This window comes from Macrotis lagotis, chromosome X (genome assembly GCF_037893015.1).
Source record: "Macrotis lagotis isolate mMagLag1 chromosome X, bilby.v1.9.chrom.fasta, whole genome shotgun sequence".
Classification (NCBI taxonomy): domain Eukaryota; kingdom Metazoa; phylum Chordata; class Mammalia; order Peramelemorphia; family Peramelidae; genus Macrotis; species Macrotis lagotis.
Window position 1 is genome coordinate 617,820,385 of NC_133666.1, and position 19,361 is coordinate 617,839,745.

Here is a 19,361-nt window from a genome sequence, read left to right on the forward strand (position 1 = left end):
TTTAGTTAGAGTCCTTATTTTATGAGTTTTGAGAGACAGCACCTAAGAGAAGCTCTTCTCCTCCTGTTGCCATCTTGGCTCCGCCCCCCATGACCATTTCTGAAACCAATGATAATCATACATTATCTCACCTGAGCTTTAATAATACTTGGGAGGTAGTTATAATTCTTATCCTTCCATTTTACAGATGAGAAAACTGAGGCAGAAAAAGGTTAAATGTAATTTTAAAAAAAGAAAAAAGAAAAAGATTAAATGACTTGCCTAGGGTCACACAGCTAGTAAAGTGTCTGATCTAAAATGATCTTCCTAATTCCAAGTCCAGCCATTTATGCTTGATAGAAAAGTTGGTGGAAGCACAGCACACAACTACTCATACGCAAAAATCTGCCTATAAAATTCTATTTGAATTCTGTTTCTCTGGATTACCTAGGCACAGAATCCATTTGGAGGATTTTATCCTAACTCTGGCTCAGAGCATCAACAGGTCATTTACTGCTGGTCCCTTACTCTAATTACTTCTCTATATACCCTTTTTGAATTACTTCTAAATCAAGTAAAGGAGCAGCCCCTTTCAGATTTGAGCCCTCTGTGCCCTAAGGGGGAATGAAAAAACCCTTTGTCCCAGTAAGACTATATGCTTCATTTGAATATAAAAGTTTAAAAACCTCAAACTACTTGTTTGCAATGATGCCTTTTCTCTGCCAATTTACTGAATTGAGCAAATTTGAAAGACCAAGCATTTAATAAAAAAAAAAAAAAAAAGATGCAAAAGCTGCAAAGCAGTCTAGCAGTGTCCAGTGCTCTAATAGGAGAGAAAAGACAAGTTTGATACTTAGACCTAAGATGCTACCTAGAGGATGGCAGATCCCAGATTTGAGACTCTTTTGAATATTAGGTTATGGGGTTCAGATCTCTCCAAAAGCAATTTCCTAGATTAAGATCAAACAAAAACACTGTCAGGAAGAATAAACCCCAGAGAACAGTTCACCCTGCAGATCTTCTGTCCAGTACTAAGCAATGTGAACATATTATGAGAAGAGAAAGGACATTGCAGAGCTATGGAACTGGAGGTATGAGTTGGCTCTATGTGTATGCCCCAGCAGCCAAGAATTATATATGTATTTGTGGGAGAGTATACTCCAGCTTTATGAGAAGAATTTTTTTTTACTACCTTCAGTGCTATGCCATTTCAATAAATGATTTTTCTTTGAGCTAATTGTGTCAACCAGCTAACTATTGAAGGCAAATCCATCTGGATATGATCCTACTGAACTTTTATGACCTATAGTTTCATTCTATTTCAGTCACTCACAGGGACAGTTGTACCCTAGATATCACTATCACCAAGAAAGTGCCACTCCCTGGATTTTAAACTCAGAAATTCCCCCTCTGATAAAAAATCTCCTGTCCTTTCCCCCCTAAGTTTGTTTATTTTCACCTCAGTTTTCAATACTTTCATCCCTCCCTTTTCTATACCATTACAACTCTTCACAATCTTATCTTATAGCACAGTTACTGACACATGGTAAGTGCATAATAAATCATTCTAGACTGACTAACTATATTCCATCTTACACCTTTGATTTTCCTTGTTTCCTTGGTCCTGTTTATAACTTTTCAATATGAGGAAAATAGAAGGAGGTACCTTGAACAACTATGGCTAGGGGAAGAACACTTAAATATACAAGGGAAAGGGACAATCCTGGAACATAAGATGGACAATTTTGATTGCATAAGTAAGTTTAGAAAGATTTTACAGGAACAAAATTAATGCAGCTAGAATTAGAAGAGAAGCATGCTATTAGGAAAAAATATTTGCACCAAATATTCCTGATAAAAGTCTGATATACAAGGCATATAGGGAATGATATAATTGTCATTCTCCAATAGATAAATGGTCAAAGTATATAAATAAATTTTTTTCCAAAAGGACCGCCTGTTTTTCAAGGATAGGTGTAAAAATATGTAAAGAGGTAAAAATATTAAAGGGTTTTGAGATATGGTACAGATAAAAAGCAGCTCACTAAAGATGTCTTCCATTTTCTAAGCAAGAAACAAAGATATTACTATGTTACACTGCACTGAAACACAGTATTCTGAAATAAGGAGGCAATAGTCCCATTGTGGTACTCCACCCTGGTCTGATCACAACTGAAATGTGTTCAATTTCTGGGACTATATTTTAGAAAGGACATTAAAAAGCTAGAGTGTTCAAAGGAACAAAAATCAAGATGATGAAGGACCTTTAGTTCAGGCCATATGACAATCAGATGAAAGAACTTAGGATGTTCAGTTTGGAGAAAAGAGTAATTACATTTCACCACCTTGCAAAAAAAAAAAAAAAGAATTATTGTTGGGAACTGTTGTATATGGGAGCATTGTGAATTATCTTCACCTGGTATCCTTGAGCACCAGTCTTATCTTACTAAGTGCCACAGGAGTGGAAATGGATTAGAAACTGGAAAGGTATTTAGGCACTGGTGTTTTAGTAAATAAACAGAGCATTTGGAGCACTTGGAGATCTTGATGGAGTACTTGTTTCCTTAGTCATCCTTGTCTCCCACCCCTCCAACACTCACCTGGGAAGGCTGGAGTCCACAATTGGGATTCAACATATTGGCACCAGAACAGGACAATGAAGGCAGAGTTATCTGAGTAAAGTCCAATATAAGGACATAACAGATACAAGCAAGAGAACTAGGTGACACCTCAGAGCAGAGGACTTCAGAAAAGGTAACAAGTTGCCATGGGGCTGATGTTAAGGAAGTTGGAACAAGGAGGTGTGGAGGAAAGGGAAGATAAAGTGAAAGTGCATTTGCCTCCATGGCCTGAGGCAGAACTAAAGAAGTATTATCAAGAAAAGTCTAGGATCAGCCCTACAGCACCTAGGGAAGAGATTTCAGCAGGTCAAAAGGCCATCAAAAAAGCAAAAGATCAGGGAGACAGTTTGATGGATCTTGGAGCTGAGTTTCAGTCATATCCTGTTATTGAGGAGCCAGATCCTTTTAATTCAGGAACCCTTAGGTGAAGACATAAGCCACTAGATATAAAAACAGTCAGAGATTTAAAGAAGGCAGTGGGGGAATACGGGCATGATTACCTTTTGTCTGGCTACAATTGGATACTCCTGCATACTCCATATTAACACCTAATGATTGGAAGCAGATAGAGCACGTTTGTCACCCAGACAATCTGTTTTTTGGATGACAAAGTTTATAGAACAATGTAGACAGATGGTTTTGAAGCATGCACAAGGTCCCAATGCCACCACCTATTATGAACAATTAAATGGCACAGGTCAATTTTTCAACAGTGCAGAGCAACTATATTATGGGTTAGAGACATATGAAAGAATTGCTACCTGTGTAAATAATGCTTGGGGATGTATTCTAATACAAAATGATAAGAAAGAATCATTTGTACTTATTAGACAAAGAAATGATGAGGCTCTTGCAGATCTCTTTGCCTGGTTACAAGAGGAAGTAGGAAGAACTTTAGGAGATGAGGAGATGTAGCAGGAATAGATGTATAAATAAAACAATTAGCATGGGCTAATGCAAATGCTGATTGTCAGAAAGCAATTGGCTTCAGAAAGGATGCCACCATTGAGGAAATGATTCAAAGATGTGACAGAGTAGGGTCTCAGGTATGTCATACAGAATTAATGACAGAGGCATTTGATAATATGCACATTGAAGATAAAGAGAAACGAACTTGCTTTGTTTGTGGAAGAACTGGACAATTAAAGAGAGGTTGTTGGAGTGCCCAAGAAGCTAAACCCAGAAAAGTCAGGGCACATCATCCTAAAGCTCCATGCCAAAGTGTAAAAAGGCAGGACACTGGGCATCAGAATGTAGACAAGGGAATTTAAATGGAGAAAGGGACCTTCTCCCAGAGGCCCATCAAAAACAATCATGGGGTATGACAGTTCAAGACCAGCAGGAGATGGAATACAAAAACCAGTCTGCAGCTTTGGAAGCAAGCTGACCCATATCAAACTATTGATAGTCAAAAGTGCTGGGAAATTCAGGGTGACTCCACATGCTTCTACTGAAGTACCTATTTACTCCTTTATGATTAATGGATGAATAGTTTGCAATCGTTTTGGCTCCACCTAATCCAGAGTATAATCACATTATACCTTTAGTAAAGCACATGAGTGGAGAAATTTTCTCTGTTGCAATAATGAATTCTAATTATGGTGATAGCTACATAAAAGAGAACCAAAGCATAGCTCAGTTATATGGTTTTTCAAGATGTGGTATAAATAGGAAGGAAAGTAAGTTGAAAAAGGGGTCAAAGGAGCGGCTAGGTGGTGCAATGGATAAAGCACCAGCCCTGGAGTCAGGAGTATCTGGGTTCAAATCCGGTCTCAGACACTTAATAATTACCTAGCTGTGTGGCCTTGGGCAAGCCACTTAACCCCATTTGCCTTGCAAAAACCTAAAAAAAAAGGGGGGGGTCAAAACAGAGAAACCACAATGAAATTATGTTTACAACTGTGATTTCTTCAGAAAAACCTCTTTGTGTTATCCAAGTAGAAGGAATTGCTTTGGGGTGGCTAGGTGGCGCAGTGGATAAAGCACTGGCCCTGGAGTCAGGAGTACCTGGGTTTCAAATCCGGTCTCAGACACTTAATAATTGCCTAGCTGTGTGGCCTTGGGCAAGCCACTTAACCCCATTTGCCTAGCAAAAAACCTAAAAAAAAAATCCTAAAAAAAAAGAAGGAATTGCTCTCCTAGCCTTGATTGACACGGGGGCAGATCAGACTGTGTTCCCCACACAAAACTAGCCACACGCTTGGCCTAAGCAGGTTGCTTACACTAACCTAGTAGGCATTGGAGGTAGACAGGAAACAAATTTCTTGTCAACCCTTGAAATGCAGAAAAGAAGATAAAGCAGTGACTGTCACTCCTTTCATATCTGAAGGGCTCCTTATAATATTATGGGGAAGAGATATATCAAATAGGGGTTAGAATTAGTACAAATTCTCTGACTGGGGCTGCTGTAGAACTGGGAAGTGGAGTTTTTGAGACAGCATGGCAGGGGGACCAAGCTTCCTCATGCAGCAGTCCAACATCAGCACTATAGCCATAGCCAGCAAAAGTGATAAGAATTCAACATTGAGGAATCATTGGAAGTGGAATCTCTGAGGCAGTGCCACAGGGGACAAAGCTTCTTGCTCAGCAGGAGTCCATACCAGCGCCATGAATGAGGATGGACCTGCTTGCTGCTCCTTTTGGCCCCAGCTGCTGGCCTGATTGCACCATGTACATTAAGCACGATCCAAACCCCTAAACCTACAGGCAACTTTAGAGACTTTGTCATTGCTGAAGGCCCTGAAGCAGAGCCTGACATTGAGGCAGACTTTGACACAGATCCTGATGCCTACGACAAATACAGCTAGTTTCGCTTTTCAACCTACAGCCCAGGGCATCAAGACCGGCAGCAGAGGAATGTGAATTGCTTCCTATGTTGAGAATAGAAGTGTCACATGTTGTTGAAGAGTTTGTTATGGTGATGGCTACTCTTCACAAGGTGGAGCAACTCCAGGCTGTACTGGTGTTAACCACTTAGGTGATTTCAAATGCTTTCTCATTCTCTGCTGATACCACCCTCTGCAGAGGGAGGGGGGAGGGAAAAGGGAAATCTTCCTTTTTGGAACTTCAAAACTCAAGCTTATATCTCAGATGGAATGCAGGCTTTGCTACAAGGACAAGACTCCTCCAAAAACTTATTTTAGAAATTAAGGGACCCCCATGCCTTCTTTCTGGTTTAGGGAGGAAAAGGGGGTTGGGCAATGATTATGTTTTTCAATAGGTTATTGATTGGGAAGCTTCATGATTTAATTAGTTAAGAAAAAAGGGGAAGAAGATTTTTTTCTGGGACTGGGAAATTTGGATTTTGTCTTATGAAGTCTGTGCCTATGGCTTATATTTCTGTTGACCAATCTTGATTAGTTATGTGTATATGTGTGTATTTTAACATCTATAGGGCATTTTACATCTCTCTACTGGCCTGGAGAGGTGGAAAAATGTTTCTATATTCTGAGATCTGGTACTGGCCAGGGTATCAGTCTCAGCTTGGTAAATGTGATATGAGAGTTGTTTCTGTGTTTGTATAAGTGTCTAAACTCCTGTGTGTGTGTAATTCAGATCTGAAATAGTTAAATGTTACCTGAGTTAAAAGTTACTCCTTTTAGTTTGAGTTTTGAATTTGATTGCTTTGAAAGGTATTTTGCTGGCAAAAGAAAAACTTAGTAATCTTTGTTTGTAAGTTGGGGATAATATGTATTTCAAGGAATTTGGGAATATTGGTTTTTATTATTGTTTAATTGACATTTGCATATACTATTTTTGAACTTTTGTTTACAACTTATGTGGCATTCATTATGTAATAATTTTGTTTCAAAAACAAGAAGGGGGATATGTTGGGAACCATTGTTTATGGAAGCACTGGGAATTATCTTCACCTGGTATCCTTGAATACCAGAGTCTTATCTATATACTAAGTGCCAGGGAGTGGGAGTGGATTAGAGACTGGAAAGGTATTTAGGCACTGGTGTTTTGGTGAATCTTGGAAATCTTGATGGAGTATTTGTTTCCTTAGCCATCCTTGTCTCCTGCCCCTCCAGTGCTCACCTGGGGAAGATTGGGGGAGTCCAGAACTGGGACTCAGCAAATTATAAGATAGATTCATATGGTGCTTTAAAGATTTTCAAATCATTTTATAGGGTCATTTGATCATCCTAACAACCTGTGAAGTAGGCTCTATACATATTTTCCCCATTTGATGGAGTGGTTATGTAATTTGCCCATGGGAAGACTTAGAAGGGACATGAAGTTGTCTCAAAGTATATAAAAGGCTGTAAATTGGGGGGAAATGGAATGAATAGAACTGTCCAAAAGTAGAATTACCTACCTTAGGTTTTTCCTCACTGGAGACCTTAAAGATATAAAAAAATGCTTTATGGAATTTTGGATCAAGCAATGGTTAGATCACATGGCATTAGATTATCCCGTCCAACTCCTGAGAGTCTTATTCACTGTAGAAAGTCATCTCCTTTCCTTTCTTTCTCTTTTTCCATTCTTCCCTCCTTTCCTCTGTCCCCTCCCTGTTCCTTAAGCCATAAGGATCAGTTAAAGGAACTTGGGATGTTTAGCCTGGAGGAGAAAATAATGACACAATCATATAATGTTCTAAGAATTTGCAAAACGTGTTACATGCCTTAATTCATTTGAGCCCCATAACAATGCATAATATAGACATCAAAGGTATTACTATCATCATTTTACAGATAAAAACGTTAAGGCTCTGAATGTTTATGTATAGATGAGCTAGGGTGGTCCCTTGAAGTACAGCCTTTTTTTTTTTAGTTTTTTTTTTGGCAAGATAATGGGGTTAAGTGATTTGCCCAAGGTCACACATCTAGGTAATTATTAAGTTTCAGAGGTAGGATTTGAACTCAGGTCCTCCTGACTCCAGGGCCAGTGCTCTATCCACTGCAATACCTATATGCCCCTGAAGCACAATCTTTATGATTGTATAGGGAGATATGACTCCTAATTGACTGGGGGGGGGGGGAGAAGTGAGGAGAAAAGACACAATAAAGAGGCAAATCACAGATTTTGAATAACTAATGGGAGTCCCTGAATGTAGGGAAATTCATTATCTCAACATTTTCTAGTGCACCCTTAGAGACTGCTAAGGCAGACTTTTTCAGCGAGATCATTCTCTTTTTGGTTGATCTGAGAGTTCCTCTCACTCGTGAATTACAGTCACTTTATTCTTTTATCTGTCACCTAACTAATTTGTAAGACTTTCCTAATTGCTATTTTATGGTTTACTCAATATCTATGATTGGTTTTGTGTAATGAGTGTTTGATGGGAGGAGAGCTAAAATGGCTAAGATTAATCTATTTCTCTCCTGGTCTGGGTTGGGAATTACTTCTTACTCTTAGCAGCCAGGGAAAGTCACTGATTCAGAACTCTAAAAGAGTGCCATACCTTTAGAATGATATAATGGATAGAGAATGTGTAATTAGATAGATATATGTGTAATTCTTGACCAAAACCCTTGAAGTTAGAAAAGCAAAGGAGAGATTTATCAGTCATGATTGTCCTACCACTCTCCAAAATTATAGAAATCAAACCCCTCCTAGGAAAAGTGAAATGAAACATTTCAGATCATAGCTACGTTCTTTGTCCTTTTAGAGCACTTTTCACATGAAATTGATAAGTAATAAAGATGAAAAAATGTTTTTGAAAAGGAAGAGATTTATATTAATTATCAAAGGATTTAAATATATTGCTGCTGTTAAAAATGAGCACTTTGTTACCTAATGGGAGTAGAAAAAGAACTTTGTTTTAATAATACACTACAGTTGATCAGAAATACAGCTTTCAGACAGGTTTTCAACAGTTTTTGTCTAATTCCTTTGTGTAGAATACAGAATGATGCCTTGCTTGTGTGGGAATAGTTAAAGAAAGATCCTTTATCAAAAACTAGAAGAATTTTTAAAAAAGAAATCATTTCAAGAGCACAAAATAGTTAGAAGACTGTATTAAAGGTGTCAGAACTTCCAAGGATGATTGATGAGTACCTTAGCTAATTTACATGTAACTGTTTTATGACTAAAGAAGATAAAACTTAAAAACTAAAAAAAATAATAATAAAGCTATTTGGAGACTATGGTATGATATTTTTTAAAGAAGTTTTGCATTTGATAAGGGAAATCTGGGGAGTTGCAACTTTTTTAAGTGAAAGGTGAATCACTGAGAGGCAGGAGGTTCTAATATGAGAAAATAACCTGATATATGAAACTAAGAAGAATAGAAAACCGAATAGGAGATGCTAAAAAAAACTGCTCTGTTGGAGCTAAGGCACTTAAAAGTCATCAGCTGACACTTGGTTTCAGATGAGTGATTGCTGATTGGTTGACTTCATTAGCCAGGGTTCTGGTGACAGCTATTGTCCTGCATTGCCACCTAGAGTTGGAGAGAAGTGATGCTTCCCTAAGGCTTTGCTCTCAGCTGCCTCCTCTCTATTAGAAAAAGGAAATGGACTTTGTAGCATTTTTGGAATTCTGGTAAACTCACAATCTAAATTTTGTTGCTGTGAGCTCCATTCTGATTGAATTAAAGCAATGATATCCAGGTGAGAGATTAAATGATTTGGTATGGTCTATGAAGCAGCTTTATGGTGAAGTGGATAGAGCACCGGGTCTGGAGTCCAGAAATTGTTATTGAGACATTTTCCAGGCTCTTTGTGACCTTTTTTGGGGGGATCAGGAAGATCTGAATTCAAATCCATCCTCACTTATCTAGCTGTGTGACCCTGAGCTAGTCATTGAATTACTATTTGTGTCATTCCCTCATTTACATAATGAGGAAACACTGGAAATGGAAATGGCAACCCCCAGTATCTTTGCCTAGAAAATTATATAAAAAAAATTCATGGGGTCAGCATAGAGTTGGCTACAGCTGAGCGACAACATGTCTGTTTGGGTAAGCCTAAAGATAGTCAATTTAATGAAATCTGCGAGTTCTGTAACTTAAAGAAAAGTGCAATTCCTATTAAGAGCTCACACTTTCCAAATAATTGAAAGAACTTGTAAATGTAACATCTAAGGAGAGATTTCCCTTAACTGAAAAGTAGTGAAGATCAATATTCAAGCACTAAGAAGAAAAGCAGTTTTTTTTATGGTGAACATATTTCTGAAAGGATCAATAACTTTGAAAATTATAGTCCAGTCCAAATTATCCCAAGCACATGAGTTTTCTTCCTTTATGTGCTTTCCTGACAAGTTCCTATAAAGTGTATGTCAGTTTTCATCATGGTGTAGTGCATTAGTAGGAAATTGTAATCCTGGTTTATATATGTATTGTGATATATTTCATGACTTAGTTGGTGAAATATATTCATATCTTTACATAGATAAAACCAGCCTAGCTGAAGCAGCAAGATATCCTAAAGGAAGTAATATGGGCCAGCTAAATCAAACTATTGATAGCACCTTGACCATAATCTCTCCCCAGACACTGATGGAAGGGCTTAAGATTTGAACCCAAGGGCCCTTTCTAAAAGCAGTAGCTGCAGCCCTCACCTGTGAAGATGCAGCCTGGGAACTATTCCTGCAGGGGTTGCTGCAGTCACAGCTATTGAAGACTCAGAAAAGAAACTTCTTTTCACCAAAATACTTGACACTGTTAAATGATTCAATACTGGAAATTGATATGATTAGCGGGATGACTTTAAAAAGAGAAATTCCATCTATTTTGCCATTGTATCCTAAGGATTATAGGACTTTTCTAAATGACTTATAACAGACAATTTCCATCTATGTTGTCTTTCCCATTAGAATGAGTTGATTGACAACAGGAGCTCTCTTTTCTCTTTGTATTCAGTGCTTTGCACATAGTATATGCTTCATTCTAAATATTGAAGAAGGTAAGGGGAAATAGGGACACTAGGGAGAAAATGTGAAACTCAAAAACCTTACATTTATTTGCATGTAACTGGAAAAACTAAAATAATTTTTTTAAAAGAAAGAAAACAAGGACACTAATATACTATTAATGGAGTTGTTAACTGATTCATCTTTTCTGAAGAGAAATTTGGAACTATGCCCAAAGGGCAAAAAACACTGCATACTTTTGGATCCAGTAATACCACTACTAGGTCTGTATACTGTTGAGTCCCTTTCTAGTCTCCCTCAATCTTTCCCCAGGTGAGCATTGGAGAGACAGGAGACAAGGATGACAAGTTCTCCAAGATCCCCAAGTACTCCATTTATTGAACCAAATACCAGTGCTTAAATAGCCTTCCTAGTCTCTTAATCCACTCCCATGGCACTTAGTAAAATAAGGCTCTGGTGCTCAAAGACACCAGGTGATGATGGTTTACAGTGCTCCCACACACAACAGTCCCTAACATATCCCCCTTCTTGTTTTTTTAAACAAAATTATTATATAATGAATGCCACATGTTGTGAACAAAGTTCAAAAATAGTATAAACAAATGTCAATTAAACAATAACAAAAACCAATATTCCCAAATTCCTTGAAATATATTTTATCCAACTTACAAAGATTAAAGTTTTTTTCTTTTACCAAAAAAAAAACCCTTTCAAAGCAAATTCAAAACACAAACTAAAAGGAGTAACTTAACTCAAGTAACATTTAATTATTTCATCTGAATTACACACACACAGGAATTTAGACACTAACACAAATACAGAAACAACTCTCTTGTATCACATTTACCAAGTTGAGACTTATACACTGGCCAGTACCATATCTCAGAATACAGAAACATTTTGCCACCTCTCCAGGCCAGTAGAGAGATGTAAAATGCCCTATAGATGTTAAAATACACACATATACACATAACCAATAAGACCAGTCAACAGAAATATAAGCCATAGGCACAGACTTCGCAAGACAAAATCCAAATTTCCCAATCCCCCCAAAAAAAATCTTCTTCCCCTTTTTTCTTAACTAATTAACCATGAAGCTTCCCAATCAATAACCTATTGAAAAACATAATCATCGTGCAACCCCTCTCCTCCCCAAACCAGGAAGAAGGCATGAGGGTCCCTTGATTTCTAAAATAAGTTTTTTGAGACATGGGTTTGAGTTTCAAAGTTCCAAAAAGAAAGCTTTCCCTTCTCCCTCCCCCTCCCCTCTGCAGAAGGTGGGAACAGCAGAGAATGAGAGAAAGCAGTTGAAATTACTTAAGATGTTGACAGTACAATCTGGAGCTGTAAAGAACAATCAACACTATTACAGACAGTGAAATTCGATATTGGCTTCAAGGTCCACATCAGAGTCTGCAGCTGGTCACAGGTCCAGGGGCCCAGGTATTGCCCAGAACACACAGCATGGTCAGGCAGGCACCCACAGCCAAAAAGAACAGCAAGGAGGTTCTCTGCATCCCATTCTTGGCACTGGTACTTGGTGGCAGACTGCTGCTTGAAGAAGGAGCTCCGTCCCCTGGGGCACTGCCTCAGAGACTGTACTTACTGCTGACTCCTCAGTGTTGAATACCATTTGTCTTTTCACTTTTACTTTATACCTGCTTGATTAAAATCAGCCCCCTAGTAACAAATCAACCTATTACTTTCTCCAGAGTCCTCTACTCTGGGATGTCACCTGGTTCTCTTACTTGTATCTGCTGTGTCCTTATTCTGACTTCACTCAGATAACTCTGCCTTTTTGTCCCTGTACAGGTGCAATATGTTGAGTCCCTTTCCAGACTCCCTCATTCTTGCCCAGGTGAGCTTTGAAGGGGCGGATGACAAGTTCTCCAAGATTCCCAAGTACTCCATTTATCGAACCAAATACTAGTGCTTAAATATCCTTCCCAGTCTCTTAATCCACTCCCACTCCCATGGCACTTAGTAAATAAGGCTCTGGTGCTCAAGGACACCAGGTGATGATAGTTTACAGTGCTCCCCCACACAACAGTCCCTAACAGTCTCTCAAAGAGATTTTTAAAAAAAAAGGGAAAGGACCCTTATGTACAAAAATATTAATAGTAGTTCTTTTGTGTTGGCAAAGAAACGACAACTGAGGGTATATTCACCAATGAAGAATATGCACAAGTTGTGATTATATATGATTGTGATAGAATACTATTATGCTCTAAGAAATGATGAGCAGGATGCTTCCAGATAAATCTGGCAAGACTCACATGAATTGATGCAAAATGAAATGAGTGGAACAAGAACTTTATACACAATAACAGCAATATTATACAATGATAGATGTGAATGACTTATCTTTTCTCATCTATACAGTGCTCCAAGACAATTCCAAAGGACTAATGATGAAAAAATTACCTACCTCCAGAGAAAGAGCTGGTGGAATCTGAATAAAGATTGAAGCCTACTTTTTTCTTTTACATTTTTATTCTTGAAGGGGGTTTTTGGTCTGTGTTTTCTTTTGCAATATGGCTAACATGAAAATGTTTTCTGTGACTGCATGTATGTAATCAATATCTAATTGTATGCCTTCTCATGGAGGAAGAAAGTGAACAAAAGAGGAAATCTGAAAGCCAAAATTTTTAAAAATGGATGTTAAAAAATTTCTGTTTTACATGTAGAAAAAAAATAAATCCTTCATTTATATTATTTTTTGCCTTAAGTGGTAATGCTTAAGATTGAAAAATGTACTTTTTTTGAATAATGGTGCTGTAAATAGAAAATTCAACAGCTGTGGTTAGAGTAGAGAATGGTGAGTGGAAGATAGATATGTATTTTCATCAGCCAGGAGTCTGACACTTAATACCTAGGAATCTAAACCTGCCAGCTTAAAAACAGGTTGTCATGAGTGAAAGTAAACCCACAGAAAAAGTGGGATATTGAAACACATATGTGAAAGATGTGAAGCTCCTCCCTAGATAGTAAATCTTTTAATGATACCTAACTGTAATGACAATATCATACATATATGTGTTCATATAGATATATATACATGCAAATACATACAATGTGTGTACATGCATGAATACTTGGGAAGTATTATATGTCTTGGGGATGGATAAGTTAGAAGCATTCTCAATCAGATCAAGGTGAAATAAGGATGACCGGTATCAACTTTATTGTTCAATATTATATTAGAAATGATACCTTTAGGGGCTGCTAGGTGACACAGTGGATAGAGCATTGGCCCTGGAGTCAGGAGTACCTGAGTTCAAATCCGGCCTCAGACACTTAATAATTACCTAGCTGTATGGCCTTGGACAAGCCACTTGACCCCATTGCCTTGCAAAAAAACCTTAAAAAAATGATACTTTAGCATTAAGAAAAGAAAAAGAAGTTGAAGGAATGAGGCCATAAGGAAATAAAACTTTCACTCTTTGCAGATGATATGATAGTATACTTAGAGTATCCTAGAAAATCAACTAAAAACTACTTGAAACGATTATCTTTAGTAAAGTTGCAGGATATAAAATAAACCCATATAAGTCATCAGCATATCTATATATCAGCAATAAAGCTCAGCAGCAAGACATAGAGAAATTCTATTTAAGGTTAACTGTGGGCAATGTAAAATACTTGGGAATCTACATACCAAGACAAACCCAGAAATTACAAAACACTTTTCATACAAAGTCAGATCTAAACAACTGGGAAAATGTCAATTACTCATGGGTAGGTTGAACTAATATAATAAAAATGACAATTCAACCTAAATTAAATACTTATTCAGTGCCATATCAAACTACCAAAAATTATTTTATAGAGCTAGAAAAAAGTAATAAAATTCATATGAAGGAACAAGGCAATTAATAGGAAAAAATGCAAAGGAAGGTACCCTAGTTATACCAGATCTATAACCATATTATAAAACAGCAGTTATCAAAACTCTCTTGTATTGGCTAAGAAATAGAGTGATGGATCATTGGACTCGATTAGTCCAAAGGAAACAGTAGTAAATTACTTTAGTAATCCAATGTTTGATAAACCTAAAGATTCCATTTGACAAAAACTTTCTGGAAAACTGGAAAATAGTTTGACAGAAACTAGGCATAGACTCAGAGAAGGGAGGAGTTTATGACCCTAGAAGAGATGGAGAACATCATAAAATGCAAAATGGATAATTTTGATTACATTAAATTTTAAAAGTTTTGCAGAAATAAAACCAATGTAACCAAGATTAGAAAGAATGCAGAAAGCTGGGAAACAATTTTTATAGCTAGAATTTCTGATAAAGGATTATTTCTAAAATATATAGAGAACTGAGTTAAATTTATAAGACTACAATTCATTCACCAATTGTTAAATGGTTAACCACTTAACCCCATTTGCCTTGCAAAAACCTAAAAAAAATTTTTTTTAAAAATTGTTAAATGGTCAAATGATATGAACAGGCAGTTTTCAGATGAAAAAATTAGAACTATCTGTAGCCACATGAAAAAATACTCTAAAATCATTATTGATTAGAGAAATACAAATTAAAACAACTCTCATACCTATTAGATGGACTAATCTGACAAAAAGGGGAAATAATAAATGTTGGAGGGGATGTGGGAAAATTGAGACCCTAACTGGAGTTGTGAACTGATCTAGCTGATCTGGAGAACAATTTGCAACTATGCCCAAAGGGCTATAAAACTGTGCATACCCTTCAATTCAGCAATGCTACTCCTAAGTATGTATCCCGGAAGAGATGAAAAATGAACAGGTGGGACTTCAGAAAAGCCTGAAAAGATTTACAAGAAGTGATGCTGAATGAAGTGAGCAGAACCAGAACATTGTATGATTATCTAGTATGATAGATTTAGCTCTTCTCAGCAGTACAATGATCAAAGACAACTCTAAAAGATTTGTAATGGAAAATTCCATCCACATCCAGAGAAAGAACTATGAAGTCTGAACGCAAACCAAAGTATACTATTTTCCCTTTTTTATTATTTGTTTTTTTCTTTCTCCTGATTTTCTTCCCTTTTGTTCTGATTCTTCTTTCAAAACATGACTAATATGCAAATGATGATGATGTTTTTCCTTCCTTCTAGAATACCATGAGGAACATGTGAATTGGAATTGAATGAGAGGTTGTTGTGCTAGTGTCCAAATATGAAGCAGGAAGACTGGAGATGGCCTTGTATGCAAGGCAATCAGGGATAAGTGACTTGCCTAAGATCATACAGCTAATAAGTATCAAGTGTGTGAGGTTATATTTGAATGCAGATCCTCCTGACTCCAGTCCTGATGCTCTATCCACTTTACCACCTAGTTGCTTAGCATAATTGTACATATATAACCTACATCAGATTATTCACTGTCAAGGAGAGGGGACAGGAAAAGGAGAGAGGTAGAAAAATGTGAAACTTTAAATCTTACGAAAATGAATGTTAGAAACTATCTTTACATGTAACTGGAAAAAATGAAATTAAGATTGAAAAAAGGAAGCTAGATTAAACCTGATCACATCCCCTAGACTAACAATATTTAAGAGAACAGAAAGATATGTCTAACCCTGTGCCCCATCTATCTGAAAAGAATAGCGTGGCCTCTGATCCCAACTTTCTACTTCTCTGACAGGCAAGAATTTAAGTGTCCCTTGGAGAAGTGTGGAAGAAGAGGCTAAAAGATTTCTGTCTCCTTTTGACCTACCCCTCCGTACCATGATTCAGGAAACGGTCCCTCAAAACACATTGGCCTCCTCACATAGATATTTAGAAACATTCTGAAAAGAGGTCCATGGGTTTCCATAGAGGTTATAATACCAAAAAAGTTTAAGAATCTCTAAACTAGATCGTCTCAAAGATTTTTTAATACCTGAAATTCTTGTTCTTAGGACTCATCACTCTCCTTTTGTTCTTCTCTATTTTTCTCCCATTAATTTCTCTCTCTTTTGCCTTTTCTCTCCTTTCCTCTCCCCATTTTCCCCTCATTACTCCTGTTCCCTTCTCAAGGCTCCTTCATCTCCCTTTTCCGGTCCCTCACAGCATGAGCCGGTCCAGCCCTTGCCCCATCTTCGACTCTGTCATCTTTGGTCTCCTACTTTCTCTTCTCTTTTCCCCCTTCTCTCTTCTCTCTCTCTCTTCCTTTTCACCCTCCCTCTCAGCTCTCCCCTTTTCTCAATTCCCTCTCCTTCCTCTCTCTTCTCCCTTCTTTCCTTTCTTCTGTCTCAGGCCCCCATCCCTCCTTCTCTCAGCTGTCCCTTAATACCTCCCCTCTTCTTCTACCTTCCCTTTTCCTTCAGCAATTCTCTTCTCCTCTCTCTCTTCCCCCTTTTCCCTTGTCTCGCCTCCCTCTCAGCTCTTCCCCTTTCCCTCTCCTCTATCCTTTCCTTCCTGTCCGTGCTTCCTTTCCCTTTCTTTCTTCTTTCTTTCTTTCTTTCTTTCTTTCTTTCTTTCTTTCTTTCTTTCTTTCTTTCTTTCTTTCTGTCTTTCTTTCTTTCTGTCTTTCTTTCTTTCTTTCTTCTTTCCTTCCTTCCTTCCTTCCTTCTGTATCAGCCCTTTCCGCCTTTCCCTGTGCCTCCCCACTTCCCTCTTTTCCAGCCCCTTCATCCTCTGGGCCTTCTTCCTCCTTCCCTTTCCTCCTTCTCCTCAATCCTCCCCATTTTCCTTCTGCCCTCAGTCTTCCCCATTCTTCTCCCCTTCTTGCCCCACTTCTACCCCTCTCTCTCTCTCTCTCCTCCCTCCCTTCTCCCTCTCCTCCTCCATCTCCCCCCTTCACTCCCCTCCCCCTCCTCTCCTTCCCGCCCCCTCCGGGTCCCCCGAGGCGCCGAGTCCTCCGGCTTCCTAGAGCGGGCCGGGAGGAAGCGGCGCGGGGGCGGGGCGTGCGGCGCGGGGGCGGGGCGCGCAGGGCGTAGGGCGTAGGGGCGGGGCGTGCGGCGCGGGGGCGGGGCGCGCAGGGCGCGGGGGCGGGGCTCCGGAGCGGGGGCACTTCCTGTCCGGCGCCGCGGCTCGGAGTCCGGCAGGTGAGCAGCGGGGTCCCGGGGCCGGGGCCGGGGCCGGGGCCGGGCCCGGGGCGGTGTGGACGGCGCCGGCCCGGGCCCGCGGGCTCCTCACGGTGGGGCCGGGCGGAGCGGGGCCGTGGGGCCGAGGAGGGGAGGGGGGCGGCCCCGCCTCGCCGTCCCGTCCGTCGTCCGTCCCTCCTTGGGGTGGGGGCTGAGGGAGAGCCGGGCTGAGCCCCCCCCGGGCGCGCCCCCTGCTCTGACGCCCATCCCCCCCGGCCGGGCCCCGGTCCTGCCGCGCCCCGGGGACCGCCCCTGTGCCAGGGGCCGGAGCGGGCGATGCGAGCAGAGGACGGGCTGACAGCTCGCGCCGGAGCGGGGCGGAGCGGGGCCGGGGCCGGAGCCGGGCCACAGCGGGGCCGCTCCCAGCTCCCGCCGCCGGGCCGCCGCTTTTTTTCCACTGCTCCGAGCCAAGGCGGACATGGCGTTCTAAGTTGGCCCGGCCTTGCAGGATCCGTCTGCCAGGCCCATTAATCCGGAGAAAGGCTGTGTGTCTGTGTGTATGTGGCTACGAGAGTGTGAGTGTGTTTAAGAAAAACAGTGCTCTGAAATCCGATACATTTTTACGGCCGGTCTGGTCACTTAGTGAACCCCGAAGTTTCTGTGGTTCCTTTTTGAGGTTCAGCGTGTGTAGCAAGTAATTAGCCAGATGCCCTAGGCCAGTCACTTCATCTGTTAAAATGAGAGCATGGATTTAAACCGGATGATCCATAAAGTCTCTTCCAGGTCTGCCACTGAATGGGTCTTAGACTGAAAGCTCACACTTTGAACTTCAACAAACATTAGGTATCCACTATGTGAAAGGCATTGTGCTCGGTACTGAGGAAGGTATAAAATTTAGATAAAATACTTTTTGTCCTCCTGGAGTCTAGAATGGGAATATGATACACTGACAATTACAAGAGAATGTATATGAATGCTTAAGAAACAATTTGTAGCAGTGAATGGAGAGAGCTTCTTTGTTGTCAGGAAGACTACGATTCAAGATTTTAGCTATTTTACTACGTGTCCCACAAAAATTTCTTTAGCTGGAAGTTCTAAAACTTAGGAACAGTGCATTGTTTGTTCCGTCTCGTCCAACTCTTCAGTTGCCCCCCATTTGAGATTTTCTTGGTAAAGATACTGGAGTGGTGTGTCATTTCCTTCTCCAGCTCATTTTGCAGATGAGGAAACTGAGGCAAACAGGATTAAATGATATGTCTGGAGTCTTACATCTAGGAGGTATCTAAGGTCAGGTATAAACTTGGGTCTTCCTGATAGTGGATAGGCCCACTGTTCCACCTAGCTGACTAGTACATGGGAAAGGTATAAACCAAATGCTGTTTAAAAGTATAGAGAGAAAGGGAAGCATATAACCAACTTTGAATGTAGAGTAAAGAAATAATCAGGGAAGGCTTTATTAAGAAAATGATATTTAAACACCTTTCTCTCAGCATCCCTATTTATTGCCTTAGAAAACAAACAGCAAACTGTTTAAGATATACTCCCCGGAAAACCTGCTGGGTGAAAATAGAGGAGTGACTTAATCTCAACTACAAATGCAAATAGATAATATTGATAATCCCTTCACAGGGTTGTTGGATTGAATGAAAAGTTTTATATAAATGTCAGTGAGTAGCAGTAATGACTGATGGGTGAAGAATTAACACAGCATCTGAAAGATGATTTTTCTGACCTCCTTTGGCTAGCTTACCCTGGAAAATTGACCTAATCTCTAAGTACCCTAGGATAATTTGCTAGAACATAAATTTCAGAATATTTTCCTATATGATTTGGTAGAGGGAGCTCTCCCTCAGAGTTAACTAAAGCAATAAAATCAAAGCTCTGGCCAAAAAAAAAAAAGGAGTGAGCCCCTTAGTCCACCTTTCCCTTCTTGGGTGTATTTCTGGACC

The 19,361-nt window shown here is 39.6% G+C and overlaps 1 protein-coding gene and 1 long non-coding RNA gene across 2 annotated transcripts in view; both read left to right on the forward strand.

Annotated features, from left to right (window-relative positions):
- LOC141500061 (uncharacterized) overlaps nt 1–13,053 on the forward strand; it is a 32,021-nt gene extending 18,968 nt beyond the window's left edge. The window contains exons 3-4 of the long non-coding RNA XR_012471828.1: nt 12,231–12,276; nt 12,801–13,053. This is a non-coding gene — a long non-coding RNA (uncharacterized LOC141500061). The remainder of the gene's footprint in view (nt 1–12,230; nt 12,277–12,800) is intronic.
- A 4,317-nt stretch (nt 13,054–17,370) lies between these two features.
- Nucleotides 17,371–19,361, forward strand: part of LOC141500053 (uncharacterized) — a 44,918-nt gene continuing 42,927 nt past the window's right edge. Inside the window, exon 1 of the mRNA XM_074202940.1 lies at nt 17,371–17,433. The gene's annotated coding sequence lies outside the window, so the exon portion shown is untranslated. The remainder of the gene's footprint in view (nt 17,434–19,361) is intronic.